The sequence below is a fragment of the Canis aureus genome, chromosome 29, assembly GCF_053574225.1.
Source record: "Canis aureus isolate CA01 chromosome 29, VMU_Caureus_v.1.0, whole genome shotgun sequence".
Lineage (NCBI taxonomy): Eukaryota > Metazoa > Chordata > Mammalia > Carnivora > Canidae > Canis > Canis aureus.
The window spans coordinates 38,624,709-38,642,514 of record NC_135639.1 but is presented as its reverse complement, the minus strand read 5'-3'; the positions used below and the strand labels follow the sequence as shown (position 1 = coordinate 38,642,514).

The window sequence follows — 17,806 nt, the reverse complement described above, 5'->3', positions numbered from 1 at the left end:
GGGGTCTTGGGAAAGAGCCTGGTAGCCTTTGAAGGGCCTCTAGCAAGGAGCTGGGCCCAGAGCTGTGGGCTATGCAACCATGGCAGCCAGGGCAGGTCATAAGAAAGAACCTGTGGCTGAGGGGGACAGGCCTGGCAGCTGATTTTTTTTTCCAGCACTATCTCTGTGTTAAGGGAACCACTTCCCAGGCTGCAGCATTGAGCAAGAATAATCCAATTCAGCAAATATTCATCAATGACCACTGTGTGCTGGGTACTGCATAAATTCTGGGAAAAAGATAGGGTGTGATTCCCGCATTTGTCAAGCTCCAAGCATGGTGGCGGGGGGGGGGGGGGGGGGGGGGGGGGGGGGGGGGGTTACAGATGAGCAAACAATGCACCACTATATAAAATGATAGGTCTCCTGCTTGCAGGATGAACACGGTACAGCAGGGATGAAAGGGAGGAAGGGAAGATTTAGAGAGATGAGGGCTGAGAAGGCTGGAGGCACCCATAGGCCTGAGGAGAGAGGTGTAAGAAGGCAGCTGAGAGAGGGAGTAGGAGCCGAGGTAAGAAGCACGGGTCAGTGTGGAGAAGGGAAGGGGTGGGCGCCCTGGGCTGGGACATGCCATCCATGGAGGGCGGGGGTGGGGGGGGTTGTGATAATGTAAAAAGGGACCTGGCAGAGAAGAGCCTGGAACACTCAGGAACTTTCCCTCTAAGTGGAAACCACACAGTACCAAAAAGAAAGCACCGCCCTCATTGCCTGTGACCTCGGTCCTAAGTCTTCAGGGTAAGAGCGTGTAGCATTCGATTCCTGGAATCAATTAACAAAGAGCAGTAGCTCCTTTGCTTTTGTGGCAGGCTAACAATACCTGGTCATAGTGTTGTTTGTTTTAACTTGTACTAGGCTATTTCAACCAGGGGATTGATGGTAAAGAGCCTGGAACCTGAGGGACAGGCCAGCCCTGGATGTGCTTTCAATAGGCCCCCTGGGGGAGAATCTCTTGACCTCTTCCCCTGTTTGAATCCTTCAGTGTGTCTCCAGCCAGTCCCTCTATTTGGTGTAAGCTTTACCCAGGGGTCTTCCTTCACTTCCCACTCCCCAAGAGGGCAATATGGGGCAGCTTTCTGTCAACACCTGATTCATCCTGCATTTCTAGAAAAGAAGGAGGTACCACGAGGGGCTTCAGGAATGTAGACACAGAGGAGAGCCCTAGACAGAGGGCAAGGGGATATGATGGCTGGCCCACCCCGAGGCCATAGTGTGTCCCTTCTCTGCAAGCTGCTGTGTGCATGGCCAGCTGACAGAGCTCCTAGCAGAAGCTGCTCTGGGACTGTGGACAGCGCTTGAGCTCCCTCGGTTTCAACTCCCTCACATGATAAGTAGGAAAACTGAGGCCTGAGGAGATCCAGAGTCAATGCGTTTAGGTAACCTAAATGTTTGGGGGAAAGGGGTAGTGAAGTTGGGGGGATGGGGACCAGGTGAGACAAAGACATCCCATTTCCCAGAACAGACTCTTAACTAAGAAGGTCACAAGAGACTAATGGGTAGACCAAGGAAATGAGAAATTGAGATGCTAGCCTCCTCTGACTATGTATTAGTCCATGTAGGCATGAGGCAGGGAAGAAAGTCCTCTGGGCTTTGAAAGTGCTCTATGGCTTGGGCAGAATGTTATCTGCTACTCACTTGCCTCCCCCTATTTCATTCCAACATACCTGTTGGAGCTCAATTTAAGTGATACTCTATAGGAAGTCTTCTGGAATGTCCTACCTAAGTCAACTTACTTGATTATTGGTCTCAGTGGCACCAAGTCCCTCTCCCTCAGAGCAGTTAAAATAATTGCTATATTCACCTAAACATTTCATTAAAATTTGTCCCCCTGTCCAACTCCAAGCCCCATAAGGACTTGAATCACGTCCACTTTAGCCCACCATTGGGCCCCCAATGCCAAACATAGTTCTGGGTACCTGATATATTCAGTTAATAAATAAAATAATGAATAAATAAGCTTGCTTGAGAATGAGAGGTTGGTAAGAGATTTAATTTAAAACTGAAAGTTTGAAATAACTACTGAGAGAAACAAGAGAAGAAATATATCAAAAATAAATTTAAAAAATAAAAAAAATTACAGGTGTGAGGCACTGTCTAGAATGGAGACCATGTCTTCATGGTCTACGGTTTTGAAATTGTCTCAGTCACTCAACAGATATTTGTTGAATATCCACGATATGTCCAGCTTCGTGCTTGTTACTGAAGATAAATGGACAGATATGTATGTCTCTCATGGAATTTCCAGTCTAACCATGGCCTACGGCCCTAGTGTAAGACAAGTAGTGGGACTGATCCAGGATAGAAATTATACTGGGTAGGTTCATTAATGGAACTGTAGTTGAGAATCTTGGGAATACTGGTGATTTAAAAAAAAAAAAAAAAAAGGCTGATGATCAATCCTGAAGGTTCAGGCTGAAAAAAGAAGAAAACTAAAGCCAATTAAAAAACAAAGAGAGTGAGAGCAAGAGTAGAAGGAAGGAAGTATGGAAGTTGGTGGTGGGGGGTGCAGAGAATAAGAGGGAGAGAGAGCAAGAAAGAATATATATTATACATAACAAAAGACACAATCAAACAGTATGATTCATGAAATAAATATGACACATACATCCTTTACAAATGTAAATTGGTATAGCATTAAAAATAAAAATATTTTTAGATTGGCTAACAGAACTAGATCCAATATTATGTTGCATACAGAAGCTATACCTAAAACAAAAAGATTCTGGAGTATTAAAAACAACAGCAGCAACAACAAATGACAGGCTGAGATATATCAGGCAAGGCAAAGAAAAAGAAAGCAGGAGTCACAATCCTGATTACTGATGAAGTAAAATTCACATGGAAAATATTAAAAGAAATAACAGAATATTTTGTGTTGACCTTATAATTCACAATGAGTATTTAACAGTTATTAATATTCTTGAACACAGCAACATAGTAGCAATGTCTCTAAAACAGAAATTCCAGGATATGCAAGAGAAATAGAATCAGACAACTAATAAAATATTTTAACTTATTTTGTCACTTCAAGACAGATAAAATGGACAAAACATTTAAAAAGAGATGACCTAATCAATGGAATTAGAATTTGTTGCTTTATCATAGTCTCTGAATAGACAATATCCCAAATTTTCAAGTACATAGGAAAAATTCATGAAAATTAACCATAGCTTGGCTGTAAAAATATTTTTACATATTGCAAAGAACTGAAAAATGTATGATTGTATACAATACAAATGTATAAAATAGATTTAATTTTTTTTTCAAAATTTACACAGAAAACTCCCCGAATAATGATCCTTTGGTCCAAGGAAAATTAAAAATACACATTTAAACAGGTTTTTAATGTTGCACTCTTTATCACAGCAAAAGACAGGAAATAATCCAGTGAATAAACTATGGTACATCCACTTCTAAAATGGAATGAGAAATGTTTATATACAATGCTGAAAAATGATCTCCAGTAATTAAGTGTGCAAAATAATAAACATATACAGTATATTATTATATATTGAAGAAAGGAAAAGACAAATATGTACACAGTTGCTTACATATTTTTAACAAAAATATAAATCCCCAAAGCATAAAAAAGTTATTAGTTATCTGCTTTGGGTTGCTCAACACTGCAGTTGCAACAAGTAGAAAAAAACCAAAACAAAACAGGTAACCTATAACAGATAATATTAGAAAACTGTCAGAGAGCTATGAAGGAAAACAATAATATAAGCTAAAATTCCAGATAGGAAAAAACTTTTGAGATTAGCAGACAATCACCTCCTGATGAGAGAAATAAAAGATCTAAATAAATGAAGAAATATTTAATGTTCATGGATTGGAAGACTTGATATTATTAAGGTACCAATAGTTCCCAATTTGTAATATGGATTAATTGCAATCTTGGGGCACGTAGGTGGCTCAGTCGGTAGTGTCTGCCTTCTGCTCAGGTCATGATCTCAGAGTTCCTGGATTGACTCCTGTATGGGGAGCTCCCTGTTCAGTGGGGAGTCTGCTTCTTCCTCTGCCTCTCCCTCTGCCTCCCCCCCCGCCCTGTCTCTCCCCCTGGTTCATGTTCTCTCCCTCTGCCTCTGTCAAATAAATAAATAATTTTTTTAAAAAATTGCACTATATGTTGGCAAATTGAATTTAAATTTAAAAATAATAAAGAAAAAAATAAAATGGACATATTGCTGTCTTAAAAAAAAATTGCAATCCAAATTAAAATCCCAGCAAGCTACTTTGTAGATGTTGATAAGCTGATTCTAAAGTTTTATATGGAAAGGTAAAGTACCTGAGACAGCCAACACTATACTGAAGAAGGAGGAGGTGGAGGACAAGGGTGGAGGAAGAAGAGGGAGAGCAGGGTGGTGAGGGAGGGGGAGAGGAAAGTAGGAAGATTGACACCATCTGATTCAAGAGTTACCATAAAGACTGTCATCAAAGTAGCACAGGATTAGTGAAAGAATAGATATATTGGTCAGTAGAACAGAATAGAAAACCCAGAAATAGACCCATGCAAATATAATCAAACTTTTACCAGGGAGCAAAGGCAATCCCATGGGGGAAAGGATGGCTTTTACAACATGTGATTTGGACAATTGGATATCCATGAGCAAAATGTGAACCTAGATAAAAACATCATATCTTTCACAAATTAACTCAAAATGAATCACAGACCTAAATGTAAAATGCAAAATTATAAAATTTCTAGAATTAACATGGGAGAAAATGAGGTGACCTTTGTTTGGTGTTGAGTTTTTAGATTTGATATAAAAAGCATAATTGGTGGAGGAAAAAAATTGATTAGCTGGACTTAATTAAAATGAAAAACTCCTGTTCTGTCAAAGAAACTGTTAATAGATCAAAAAATCTACCACATCTTGGAAAAACAATTGTAAAACACATATGTTATAAAAGACTAGTATTCAAAATATAGAAATAACTTTTAAAATTCAACAATAAGAAAACAAACAACTCAAATGAGAAATGGACAAAAATACTGAATAGATGCCTTACCGAAGAAGATACATAGATGGCAGATAAACATGTGAAAATAGGTTCAACATCATTAGTCATTAGGAAGATGCAAATGAAGACATCGAGGAGTTAGCAATATTCAATATATGTGGATAGAAATTGACAACAAGATAGGGGTGAACATTATATACAAATTTATAGGCAGAACTAACACTATGGAACTAAGGAGGGCTACATTTTATGTGGCTATCCACTCTATAATGGCTATGTGAGCTGATAAAAAATGAAATTATTCAGTTTTCCAATCACCATGGAATTAAGCTAGAAATTATAATAGAGAGATAACTACAAATACTGCAACTGTGTGGAAGTTAGTATGCTTCTAAATAGTCTATGGATCTAAAATAAAAATCAAAATGGAAATTACAAAATGTTTTAAACTAAGTTATAAAAGGCAACTTACCAAAATTTGTGGGAAGAAGATAAACAATGCTTATAGAGAAATTTATTTTTTTTATTTTTTTTAAAGATTTTATTTATTTATTCATGATAGTCACAGAGAGAGAGAGAGAGAGAGGCAGAGGGAGAAGCAGGCTCCATGCAGGGAGCCCGACGCGGGATTCGATTCCCGGTCTCCAGGATCGCGCTCTGGGCCAACGGCAGGCGCTAAACCGCTGCGCCACCCAGGGATCCCGCTTATAGAGAAATTTAAAGCAGTAAATGCTTATTTTAGAAAAGAAAAAAGGCTGAAAATCAATTATTTAACAATCTATTTCAAAAAACAAGAAAGAGTTAAGGCAAACTCTAGGAAACTCTAGGAAAAGAGAACATAAGAGCAAACATCAATGAAATTGAAAAGAAGCACACTGCAGGAAAAAAGAAACAAGAAAACGAAAAGCTATTTAAGATTAACGAAACTGATTAAACTTTGCAAAACTAACAGATCTAAAAAGAGAGAAAAACAAACAATGTGCAGAATAAAAAGGGAGCATTATTATAGATGCCTTAGAGATAATCTGAGTATTTTGATATACATAAAATTGAATCCATATTTTCACAAAGAAAATCCTAGTTTCATTAACGAATTCCTCCAGACACTGAAGGAAGAAACATCCCAATCTTGCACAGAACTCTTCCACAAGACAGAGAAGGAAGGGAACAGCAGGGAATACATCCTAACTCTTTTTATGAGGTCAGCATAATATTGATTCTGAAACTAGACAAGGACATTCTTAAGAAAACCTCAGACTGATCACTCTCATTAAATTAGCAAGTAAAAAAATCCAACAATATGTAAAAATTGTAATACCCTATGACTAAGTGAGCTATTTTGAGTATATAAGCTTAGTTTCTCATTATAAAATCGATCAAGAGTAATCAATCAAGTAATCACTCTAACAGAAAAAGTAGAAAATTATATGATCACCTTGATAGTTGCAGAAAAGGCATTTGTCAAAATTTAATGTCAGTTAGTGATAAAAGTCCCTAGCAAGTCAGAGATCTTTGAAAATTTACTTAATATGATAATACATCTAAAAATCCCCAGTCTGGGTGGCTCAGCAGTTTAGCGCCACCTTCAGCCCAAGGTGTGGTCCTGGAGACGTGGGATCCAGTCCCACATCAGGCTCCCGGCATGGAGCCTGCTTCTCCCTCTGCCTGTGTCTCTGCCTCTCTCTCTCTCTCTCTCTCTCTCTCTCTCGAATAAATAAAAATATTTTTTAAAAATTAAAATAAAATAAAAATCCCCAGGTGATATACTCAGAAAAATATTAGAAAACTTAGTCCCACATTAGGAATAAGAGAGAGGTACCCGCTACACCACTCTTATTCTGCATTGTCCTGGAGGCAGTGCAATGAAACAAGAAAAAGAAATAAAAATTATAAGCATAGGAAAAGAAGAAACAAAGCTTTTATTATTTGCAGACAATATGATGCTGTTTACCTAGAAAATTCAAGAGAATTTGGAGAGAAACTATTAGCATTAGTAAATGAATTTAGTAAGATCCTTGGAGATAAGGTTAGTTTACAAAAATGAACTCTTTGTACTTTGATCACAAAATAGTACCAAATTAAGACAGAACATAAAGACTCCTAACTCTGGGAAACGAACTAGGGGTGGTGGGAGGGGAGGAGGGCGGGGGGGGGGGTGAATGGGTGACGGGCACTGAGGGGGACACTTGACGGGATGAGCACTGGGTGTTATTCTGTATGTTGGTAAATTGAACACCAATAAAAAATTAATTTATTAAAAAAATAGTACCAAATTAAATTTAGAAAATTCACATCAAAAAAAATAAAAACAAATCTAATGAAGACTGCATAGGACTTCTACACTAAAACTAAAAATGTTATTTTTAAAAAAGATTTTATTTGTTTCTTCATGAGAGACACACAGAGAGAGTCAGAGACATAGGCAGAGGGAGAAACAGGCTCCTCGCAGGGAGCCCGATGCGGTACTCGATCCCAGGACCCCAGGATCATGCCCTGAGCCAAAGGCAGACGCTCAACCACTGAGCCACCCAGGCATCCCAAAACTAAAAATGTTCTAAAGAAACTAAAGAAGATTTAAATGAATGAACTATATATTCTGTATCATTGAAGTACTATTGACAAGATGTCTCAATTTCCCCCAAATTCATATGTCTAATATGTCTATTCAATGAGATCCCAATCAAAATCACAGAAGGGTTTTTTTTTTTTAAAGGGGTGAGGGTAAACTGACAAGCTGATCCTAAAATTCACACAGAAATGCAAAAATTCTGGAATACTCACAATCTTGAAAAGGAGAAGTGAAGTGGGAGAACTTTACTATCAAAGATCACATGAGATATAAATTTGTTATTGGGTCAAAGGTCGACAAATTGAAGAGTTGAATGGAACAGAGAGTCCAAATCCAGCTCATGTATATTTATAACAGGTGATAGTACAGTTCCTTGGAGGAAACAATACCCTTTCCAGGAAAAGGTGCTGGGTCCATAGGATGTCTGTGGGTAAAAATTAGTGGCAACAGGTCACTCCTTTTACCAAACACAAAATAAATTCCAGATGGATTTGGGATCTAAATAAAATATAAAACAATAAAGTTACAGGAAAATATAATGATATGTCTTCAAGAAACTGGTGTAAAGAAAACTTTTTTTTTAAAAAAGGACACAAATACCATCCTACAAAAGATAGCAAGTGATACATCAATTTGTATTAAAGTTTAAGACATTGTGTTCATTAAGGGAAAACTTTAGGAGGTCTTAGCAACACATAATATATACAGCTGACAAAGGGTTTGTATCCAAAATATGTTTTTAAAAAACTTTATAAATTAGTAACAACATACATTTTTTACTATAATTTTCTAATATTAGCACTTACAAGTCCATTTAGCTTACAAATGGATTCTTTTCATTGGACCCCAGTTGCACAGGATTGGATAATATCTGGTTCATAGCAGTGTCATAATTGATTAATACATGATTTTCATTTAGGCAGTCAGTTCTTCAATTATTTTGTTATGTAATACACCTAGGAATTAACCCCACTTTAGAAAGAGCAAGAACTTTGAATTTAACCTATGTCTAGCCCTATTTTATTCCCTTTTCATGTCTCCCTGCTTCCTCCAAAGCAAGTTCACGATCGCCCTGGAAATTATATTCTTCTTGTCTCACTTACTATTTACTTGGTTCTGTTACATCAAGATATCTTCCAAAACATGTGAGTAAATTTTTGTTTTAATTAATTTTAACTTTATAAGAATTCTGTAAACAATTTTGGCAGTCACTTTTTCATTTAATATTATATTCTTAAGATCGTATATAATACTCCATTCTGTGAATATGACACATTGTGTTCATCCTTTTTTCTACTTATGGACATTGGGTTGGTTCCAGTTGCTACTATAAATATTCTTGTATGTGTTTCCTCATAGTATCTACATAAGAATTCATCTTCCATATACGCCTAGAGGTTTAGTTACTGGATCACAGTGCATGTAAATAGTCAACCGTATATTCATTTTGCATCCCACAATTGTCTCTTTTTCATAGAGTTTTTCCAAATTATTTAACTCACCATGTTTACCAATTCTAACATACACTTTTCCTTCATATTTTACTTTAAAAAAAAAGGAATAGTCTTCAAATCAATGATGTATTGTGGCTTGGTTGTTGGTATTTTGGTCTTTCTAAATGAGACAGAAGATAGTGACTTGCCCTAAAATCAATAGTGTTTTAGATTTGATAAATATGATCATTTTCACAAAAACAAGCTTTTTCACACATCATACTTCATCACTTCCACACTCTAGTCATTTACATAATGCTAAATCCTATAATTAACACCACGAGTGCAACTGGCACAGATAAGCATGGGGAAAAAGCAACTGACTCTTGGAAAGCTCACACAGAGCTGGTGTCAGGAGCAGAGACCCAAGCAGGGGAGAGGGGCACTGCCAGGCAGTACTTAGCTCCTAGGAGCACTGGTCAGGTGCACTTTGGGGAGAAGGCAGAGAACATCCCTCACACATTGGTGAATGGAGATTCCTGGAGAGAGCTTGTAAGGTAACCCTTCGGGACGGCTTTCCCCAGTGCAACGCTGTGAACCATCCCTTTCTGCAAGTCAGCCTGATAAATTACAAGCGCAGCTGGTGCGGCAGGCAGCTCAGCCCCTGGCAGCTCTCCTTGCAAAGGGGAGGGTGGCTCTCCCTGACCTGTTTCAGTTGAGTTTGGACCATTAATAAATCCTCTCCTCAGCAAGACACTTTCACTTCCCATGTCATTCCTTCAGAAACCAGGAAGAGATTTTTTCAAAAAAAAAAAAAGAAAGAAAGAAACCGGGAAGAGTGATAACGTTGAAGAGAGGGATATTACTGGATCTTCAGCAAAACCTTATTTTTCTTCTTTGAAAACAAGACATTCAGATGAGTTTTTGTTATTTGCAGTAGCTCCATGTTCCCAAATATTCCCAAATGCCAGGGCGATGGGAGTATGCGAGAAGGACCCAAGGGCTTCCCTGAGGCTTCCAGTTCCAGGTTTCCATGCTTCTGTGATGAGCATTTCAAATTTCCAATATGAAGATTTAAACTTGTTTGGTAGTTTCCAAATCAGAAAGGCAATATCATGCTTCCAAAGGTATGCCCAGGAGGGAGAGAGGCATCATTCCTTTCTTGGCTTGCTCCCACTTACACATCAGAGCTGGGTGTCCTCACTTAATGCCATCCCCAGAGCATTGTTGCAGAATTAATTGTGTTCTTTCTGGTTTTGCATGGTGTCCACATGCGTTAAGCACCCAATAAATGTCACCATCATTACTTTTCTTCATTGTCTAAAGACAGCAGTGAGGTGGGGGGCATTAGTCTGTCATGCTCCAAAAAATTTTTAAAAATTGAAAAAATTTTTTAAAAATTTGCTCGTCACAGTGATTGGGAACAAAACAAGAAAGTCTGGTATACTGCCAACACTTCCCTGCAGTTTTCAATTTCTCTTTTCTAGGAATAGAAGCAGAAAGAAGAGGGAAAATGTTATTTGGCAGATAACCTTCCCTCCTCCAGTTTTGTTTTATTATTATTTTCTTTGAGGCATCACATCAAAAAAATGGAGAAAATTATTTTATGAAACTTCTTAGCTCAAAAAATTAAAACCACATTTCTCTGTCTGTGGCCTCTGACTTCTCAGAGCAGATGGCTCTGGCACAGCTCCCTGCCTGCACACCAGGATCCGTGCGCCCTCCTCCTTGCATTGATCATTGTGACACACCAGCAGCGCAGAGAGCCCAGGCAGAGCAGAGAAGCCCGGCGCTCCTGTGTACGCATAGACTCATTCAAGCTGGAATAAAATATTACAATCACAGTGGCTCTTTCCAAATATGTGTTCTGCAAATTGCTTTAAATTAGGGGATTTAAGAACAGACATTTGAATGAATTATAAGAATCAATTAAGTTGTAATCACTGAGTAGTTTAAAATACAGTTGCTCATATATTGTATGATTTGACCCTTATAGTGACAATATAAGGGCCATTAGTATAATGTCTTGCTTAACAAATGAAGGATGATTTGTCCAAAAATGCAGATCAATAAGGTGCAGAGCTGGAGCTTGAAACAATGGTTTCCCAGTGTCTGGGCTTCCAAAAGCCTGAGACTTGTACTAGAAGGGATCTCAGTTATAGCACTCACTTCCAACTCTCACGACTTTTTTCTCAAAACTGTTTAAAAAAAATTAGTTATTCTGTATGAAACTGCGAAGGAAAAGGGAAGGGGAGGGAAGGGAAGGGAAGGGAAGGGAAGGGAAGGGAAGGGAAGGGAAGGGAAGGGAAGGGAAGGGAAGGGAAGGGGAGGGAAGGGGAAAAAAGAACACCACCACGGCACATGATATCTCCACAAAAGGAACATTTGTGTATTCCTCCAAACCATGAGAAAGAATCCAGCTCTTTATCATAAATGATCTGGGAGAGATAGCACAGGCTTTAGAAAGCACATCACACAGAAAACCTTCCCTAAAATCCTCTTTAGACAGCTCTTCTCCCTGAGGATTTAAATTTGACCACTGCCAAACAAGTCCCATCTGTCTTCCTGTAGAGTCCTGTGTCTGCCATCTTGCCCTCCCCTTTTTGTCACTCAGCGGGCTCATGCACACTGACCTCCTCAGAAGCCTGGGATCCTCACCTATTATGACTCTCCAGCTTGGAATTGGAGGGAACAAAATGCTCCATCACCTTACATGGGGGCGCTCACTGCTCCCTTACAAAGGGAGAATAAATATGAAGGGCTTCCTGAAAGAAGGGGTATAATTGGTCTTAGGGAAAAAAAAATGGAATTGCAAGCAGAAACGAGGAAAGGAGCTAAGGCACCAGAAGAGCTCAGGGCTGCCAGGAAGTCTTTCAATCCCTACCAGAGGTAAGTGAGACAAGATGTGGGCAAAGTGAGGCTGAGATGAGGCACGCAGAGGGGCTGACTCTGGCCATGGCCTGGAGGAAATTTTCATGTAGGGAGATGCATGAGAGAAGACAAGAAAGGGAGGTTCCCTCCATCACCTACTTATAGATCTTGTATTTAATCAGTGGAGGGAGGTAAGTCATGTTTGGTAAATGCATTTGAATTTTAAAGAACGTGGTATCATATAATAGGTCTGCTCAGCATCTTGGAGTGCCCATGGAAGTTTGGGGGGGCCGTGTGGAGGATTCTGGCAGTGGGGAAGCTCGGTAACACCCCGTGTTCCAATGCCAAGTCAAGGGCCCACCCCAATGTACCACGGCTGTCTCTCACATTAGCTGGGTCATTCTAACATCTCCATTGTTGATGACATGAAAAACTCTAGGAGGTAAGCCACATACTTGTGGGTTTTTAACATTTTGATAGTTTGGCTGTTGTACAGACTTTTATTAAACCCAGATTCACATGTGCACACACACATACACACACATACACATAAATAGCTCTGAAAAGAATTTTTCTGAGCATTGAAAGATATTTTGGTCTGGCACCTCCTGTCACTTAGTATCCTGCTTGAGGGACAGGGAGAAAGGGAAGTGATTAGACTCCCCTGAACTCTCACTGACCATAGTAACTCAGTGGTAATGGAACTCGTGTGCCTGGGGGTGGTATCTCTGCCTGGAATCACTCTGGTCACACAATCTTGAAGACTTTGAAGATCACACAATTACAAGGAGAATCCCTGGTACTTTCTGTGGCTGCCATTAGAATTCTGTAGGCTTACCACTTCTTGGTGTGATGAGTTAGGGGTGGTGAGGCTGTAGGATAGCAGGACTCTGCAATTTGCCAGATTTGGAACACAGTCTACGGTAAGACTCAATACATGCCCTGTGAGGTGACCACGGAGTGAATCTTGCTGAATGAGTGAATGGACTACTATAGGGGACCCAGGTTCTGTTATGGTTTCTGCACTGTGGTGTCAGTTGTGGCTGCAGTGTCACCGTTCCCCAAGGTGGGGCACAACCATTTCACAGTGTCTACAAGGTGAGCTCAGCCCATGGTCCTTGCTGGAGGCTAGAGATGAGCTTCAGTCCAGCAGAGATGGTGCTTCTGCTCTGACAAATGCTACAGCAGCACTTCCTGGGCAGGGGCAGGGAGGCACGGGCAGGATAAACTGCAGGGAGAACCCAGCCGGGGAAACTTGATGGAGACCTTCTGCCCAAATCCACAGCTTGCTAGGCAGGGCTACATGTAAGAGTATGTTTTCAAGTAAATGGAGGTGTTTGACCATAACACCAGGACCTTGCTGTGCATTCAGGGTCTAGCAACAGCTACTCCAGGACAGCTGCAACTCCTCTGCCATCTGTGTTTTTCTGAATCTGTGATCAAATAAGTCTCTTGGATGTGTTAAGAAATAGCATGTATTATATGCCTTTTAAATAATTAGTAATGAATCTTATGTTAGAAATATCCACCTCCAGGGGCACCTGGGTAGTATAGTTGGTTAAGCATCTGATTCTTGGTTTTAGTTCAGGTCCTGGTCTCAAAGTCCTGATCTCCATGTCATGAGATCGAGTCCATCGTTGGGCTCTCTGCTCAGTGCAGAGTCTACTTGAGTTTTTCTCTCCCTCTCCCTCTGCTCCTGCCCCCTGCATTCTCTTTCTCAAAAAAAATAAATCTTTAAAAAAAAATGAAATATCTACCTCCATTAAATAAAAGGCCCAGCTGACAACACCTAAAACCACTTCTAGTATAACTTGATACTGATTAAAACTTGGTAGAAGTATAAATCTTTGGACAAAATTCAGATCTGCCAAGTTTGACCTAGGAAAGTTGACTTCATTGAGACCATAGCCATGATGAAAATCCAAAGTGGGTACTGCCCTGACAGGGAGTGCCCATGAATGAGCAGGAGGATGCAATTACAGCCTGTCCTCCCTCTCTTCTGGCAGAGGCTCGAATTCATTGGTTTCAGTCCCCCACAGGATGATCTCCTTGTGGAAAATGAGGCAATACAACACCCTAAGAGAGGGCAAGGGCTGAGGCATGGGAGCCTGGGCATGTGCTGGGGGATCAGACCGAGCAGGGTGCAGCCGGGGCAGGGTGTGTGAGGTGTATTGGTTGGTATGGTATGCAAAGTGGGAGGTATGCAAGTGGGAGGCAGGTGGCACCAGTAGAGGAAGGCAAGGGGAGGGAGCCCTGGCAGGGTAGTGACCAGAAGAGCAGAGTCTCAGGCCGAGGACACACAGGCTATTTGACATAATGGTCATTTGAACATAAGCATTTTAACCACAATTAAACAGGATGAATTAGGAAAATGTGATTCACCCACCAATTTTTGTCCCTAAACAATCTTAAAACTTCTGGCCTCTGCTTTTGGGCATTTGTGAAGTTGTGAGAGAATATATATCACAAATACACATATTGCAAATATAAAATATATATCATAATGTAATATGGTGTAAAAAGGTATTTAATTTAGTTTTACTTTCCTTTTTTAAAAGATATTATTAATTTATTGATGAGAGACACACACACACAGAGATCTAAAGGCACCAAACCGCTGAGCTACCCAGGGATCCCCTAGTTTTACTTTCCTTTTAGTTTTCCTTGGTCATTAGTGAAAGCAATAAGTTCATACTTATTATTCATATGTTTATTGGCCAGAAATGACTCTTCTTTTGTGAAGAATCTGTTCGATGGCTTTTCCCCACTTTTCTTTCTTTATTTTTATTTTTATTTTTATTTTTTTCCCATTTTTAGGACCATGGTTTATTTCTTCTTTTTATAGATATGAATGAGTTCCTTCTATAATTTCCATACTAATCAGTTGCATATACTACAGACATTGTCTCCTTGTTTACAACATGATTTTTCTTAGGGTGTTGGTGACTTATGATTTTAATGTATCAGATTTCAATTATGTCTTGTATATATAGTCTGTTTTGCTCTAGTTTAAAGTTTTCTTCTCTACTCCAATGTAAAATTATCCAACTACATATTCTACTAAAAAGTCTCATATTTCTTTTTAGACATTTAAACCACGAATGAGTCTGGAATATATTTTTATATAAGTGTGAGGTCAGAATGCAATTTTATTTTTGTACACTTGAATAACCATCTTTTAATTTAAATTCAATTAATTCATATATAGTATATTAATAGCTTCAGAGGTAAAGTTCAATGATTCATCAGTTACATATAACACTCAATGCTCATTACATCAAGTACCCTCCTTAATGCCCATCACCCAGTTACCCCATCCCCCCACTCATGTCACCTCCAGCAGCCCTTTTTTTCCCTAGAGTTAAGAGTCTCCCTGTTTGATTATTTTTTACTTTATTTTTCCTTCCCTTCCCCTATGATCCTCTGTTTTATTTCTTAACTTCTACATGTGAGTGAAACCTATGATAATTGTCTTTTTCTGACTGACTTATTTCACTCAGCATAATACCCTATAGTTCCAACCACGTTGTTGCAAATGGTAAAATTTCATTTTTGATAGCTGAACAATATTCCATTGTCTATCTATAACACATCTTTATTCATTCATCTGTCGATGGACATCTGGGCTTTTTCCATATTTTGGCTGTTGTGGACATTGCTGTTATAAATATTGGAATATAGATGTCTCTTGGATTCAGTATGTTTGTATCCTATGGGTAAATACCTAGTAGTGCAACAAAATACTAGAGGAGAACACAGGCAGCAGCAACCTCTTTGACCTTAGGCACAGCAACTTTTTTCTAGACACATCTTCAGGCAAAGGAAACAAAGGCAAAAGTGAACTATTGGGACTTCATCAAGATAAAAAGCTTTTGCACAACAATGGATGATTACTTTCATACTCCTTTCTTACCCCCATTAATCTGGTGTACTACATCTCTCACATACCAGAGCTCTTGATGTGCACACAGTTCCCTCTGAGTTCTTTTTTTTTTTTCTCTTTGGTAATATATTTTGTGGCAGTACCACACTCTTTTAGTTATTATGAGATTGGTATTGGATTAGATGTTTCTTCTCTCTGATCTTCTTTCAAAGTTCCTGGTTATTCTTGGAAGTTTTATTCTTCCATGCAAATTTTACCATCTATTGGCTGAGTTTTAAGAAAAACTCTGTTGGGATTTGGATCGGAGTAACATTGAATCTTTAGATGAGTTTTATCACAGTTAACAAAGACTTATTTCATTTCTGTGATCACAATATATTTCTCCATTCACTTAGGAAGTCTTTACCATCTTACCATACCATTTGGAATCTTCCTGTAGAAGCCTACACACTCCTTGTTGGAATTATCAGGTTCTGACACTCCCATATACTACTTTAAATGGCACTGTCTTTTCAATTACACTTTCTATTATTTTTGGTGGTTAAGAGATATTTAAAACTGAAATGCAAAACAAAAAATGAAATATATGAATAGATGATTTTTGTGCATCATTTCTAATAATCTATCTATGCATTCTTTTGATTTTTCCATGTAAAGGATCCCATCATTGGGAATTAATGACTAGTTTATTTCCTCCTTCCTAATCTGTCTGCACTTAATTTATTATTCTTCTGCCCTTATTGCATTATTGTGGAAACCAAATATAATGTCTAGCAGAAGTAGGAATAATGGGAAGACTTCTAGTGTTTCCTCATTTGGTGTGGCATGTGCTATAGTATTTTTATAGATAGTCTTTATTAGCTTATAAAAGTGACCATACATTCCTAGTTTACTGAAAGTTTATAGTCATGAATGTATATTGAATGTTATTGTAAAAGTTTGTCTCAATATATTGAAATGGTTATATAATTTTTAATCCATTAATATGGTAAAATAGGTGTTTTATTTCCAAAGGCATTAAGCCAGGTTTATCTTGATTGATTGTCTTTTTATAAGGTTTGATTCAGTTTGCCAATATTTTATTTAATGTTCTTTAATCTATTTTAATGAGTAAAGTGATGTTATAACCTCCCTTCCTCAACATGTCAGGGTAGTTTTGGGTGTCACGGTTATGGTAGCCTTATAAAACGAGAGGAGAAATGTTCCTTCTTTCTGTTTGTTGGCATGGTGATAAAAGATTGACATGAATGATGTGTACCTGAAAAGTTTGGTAGAACTTATTGGTAAAATGATTTAAGTCCAAAAAAAAATTATTTAAGTCCATTTTTTTTTTTACTTCTTCAGCGGATATGTAAGCATTGCTTCAATATTTTTATCCCTTATTTCTTCTCTTTGTTTTGGTAAGTTGTTTTTTCACTTTTTTCCCCCAACTTTTCCCCATTTTTAAGGTTGTTGGCATCATGTTATATTTTAATACTCTGTTTAAAATGATTTATTTCTTCTTTTACATTCAAGATATTCTTTGTTTGAGTTTCACTTTTCCCCCCTTAATCTCATCAGAGATATTTACTTTTTAGTTTTTTGTTAGTTTTGTTTTACCCATGAAACAAATCTGGGTGATATTCATCTTCTCTATACTCCTTTTCTTTTCTTTTAAAAATACTTTATTTATTCACGAGAGACACAGAGAGAGAGGCAGAGACACAGACAGAGGGAGAAGCAGGCTCCCTGTGGGGAGCCTGGTGCGGAATTTGATCCCAGGACCCCAGAATCACAACCTGAGCCAAAGGCAGATGCTCAACCACTGAGCCACCCAGGTGCCCCTCTATACTCCTTTTCTTTAGGATACTTTTATCATTCTTTCCCAAATCTTGTAATTCTTAGCCTTTAATTTTTTAGCCATTCTCCTTTTCTTTTGTAAGTGCTGGAGAGTATACATTTTCCGCATAGCACCACTCTTATTACATATTTAAGTGTTGACAGTGTATTTATTATTGTATAGTTCTAAGAATTTTAAACTCCCATTATAATTTATTATTTAAACCCTAAGTT

General features: G+C 38.4%; 1 long non-coding RNA gene across 1 annotated transcript; it reads left to right on the top strand.

The window, feature by feature from the left end:
* Positions 1–432: 432 nt before the first annotated feature.
* Positions 433–10,818, top strand: LOC144300869 (uncharacterized). The gene is made up of 3 exons (XR_013367617.1): positions 433–547; positions 8,624–8,712; positions 10,671–10,818. It is a non-coding gene; the product is annotated as an uncharacterized LOC144300869 (long non-coding RNA).
* The last annotated feature ends 6,988 nt before the right edge of the window (positions 10,819–17,806 follow it).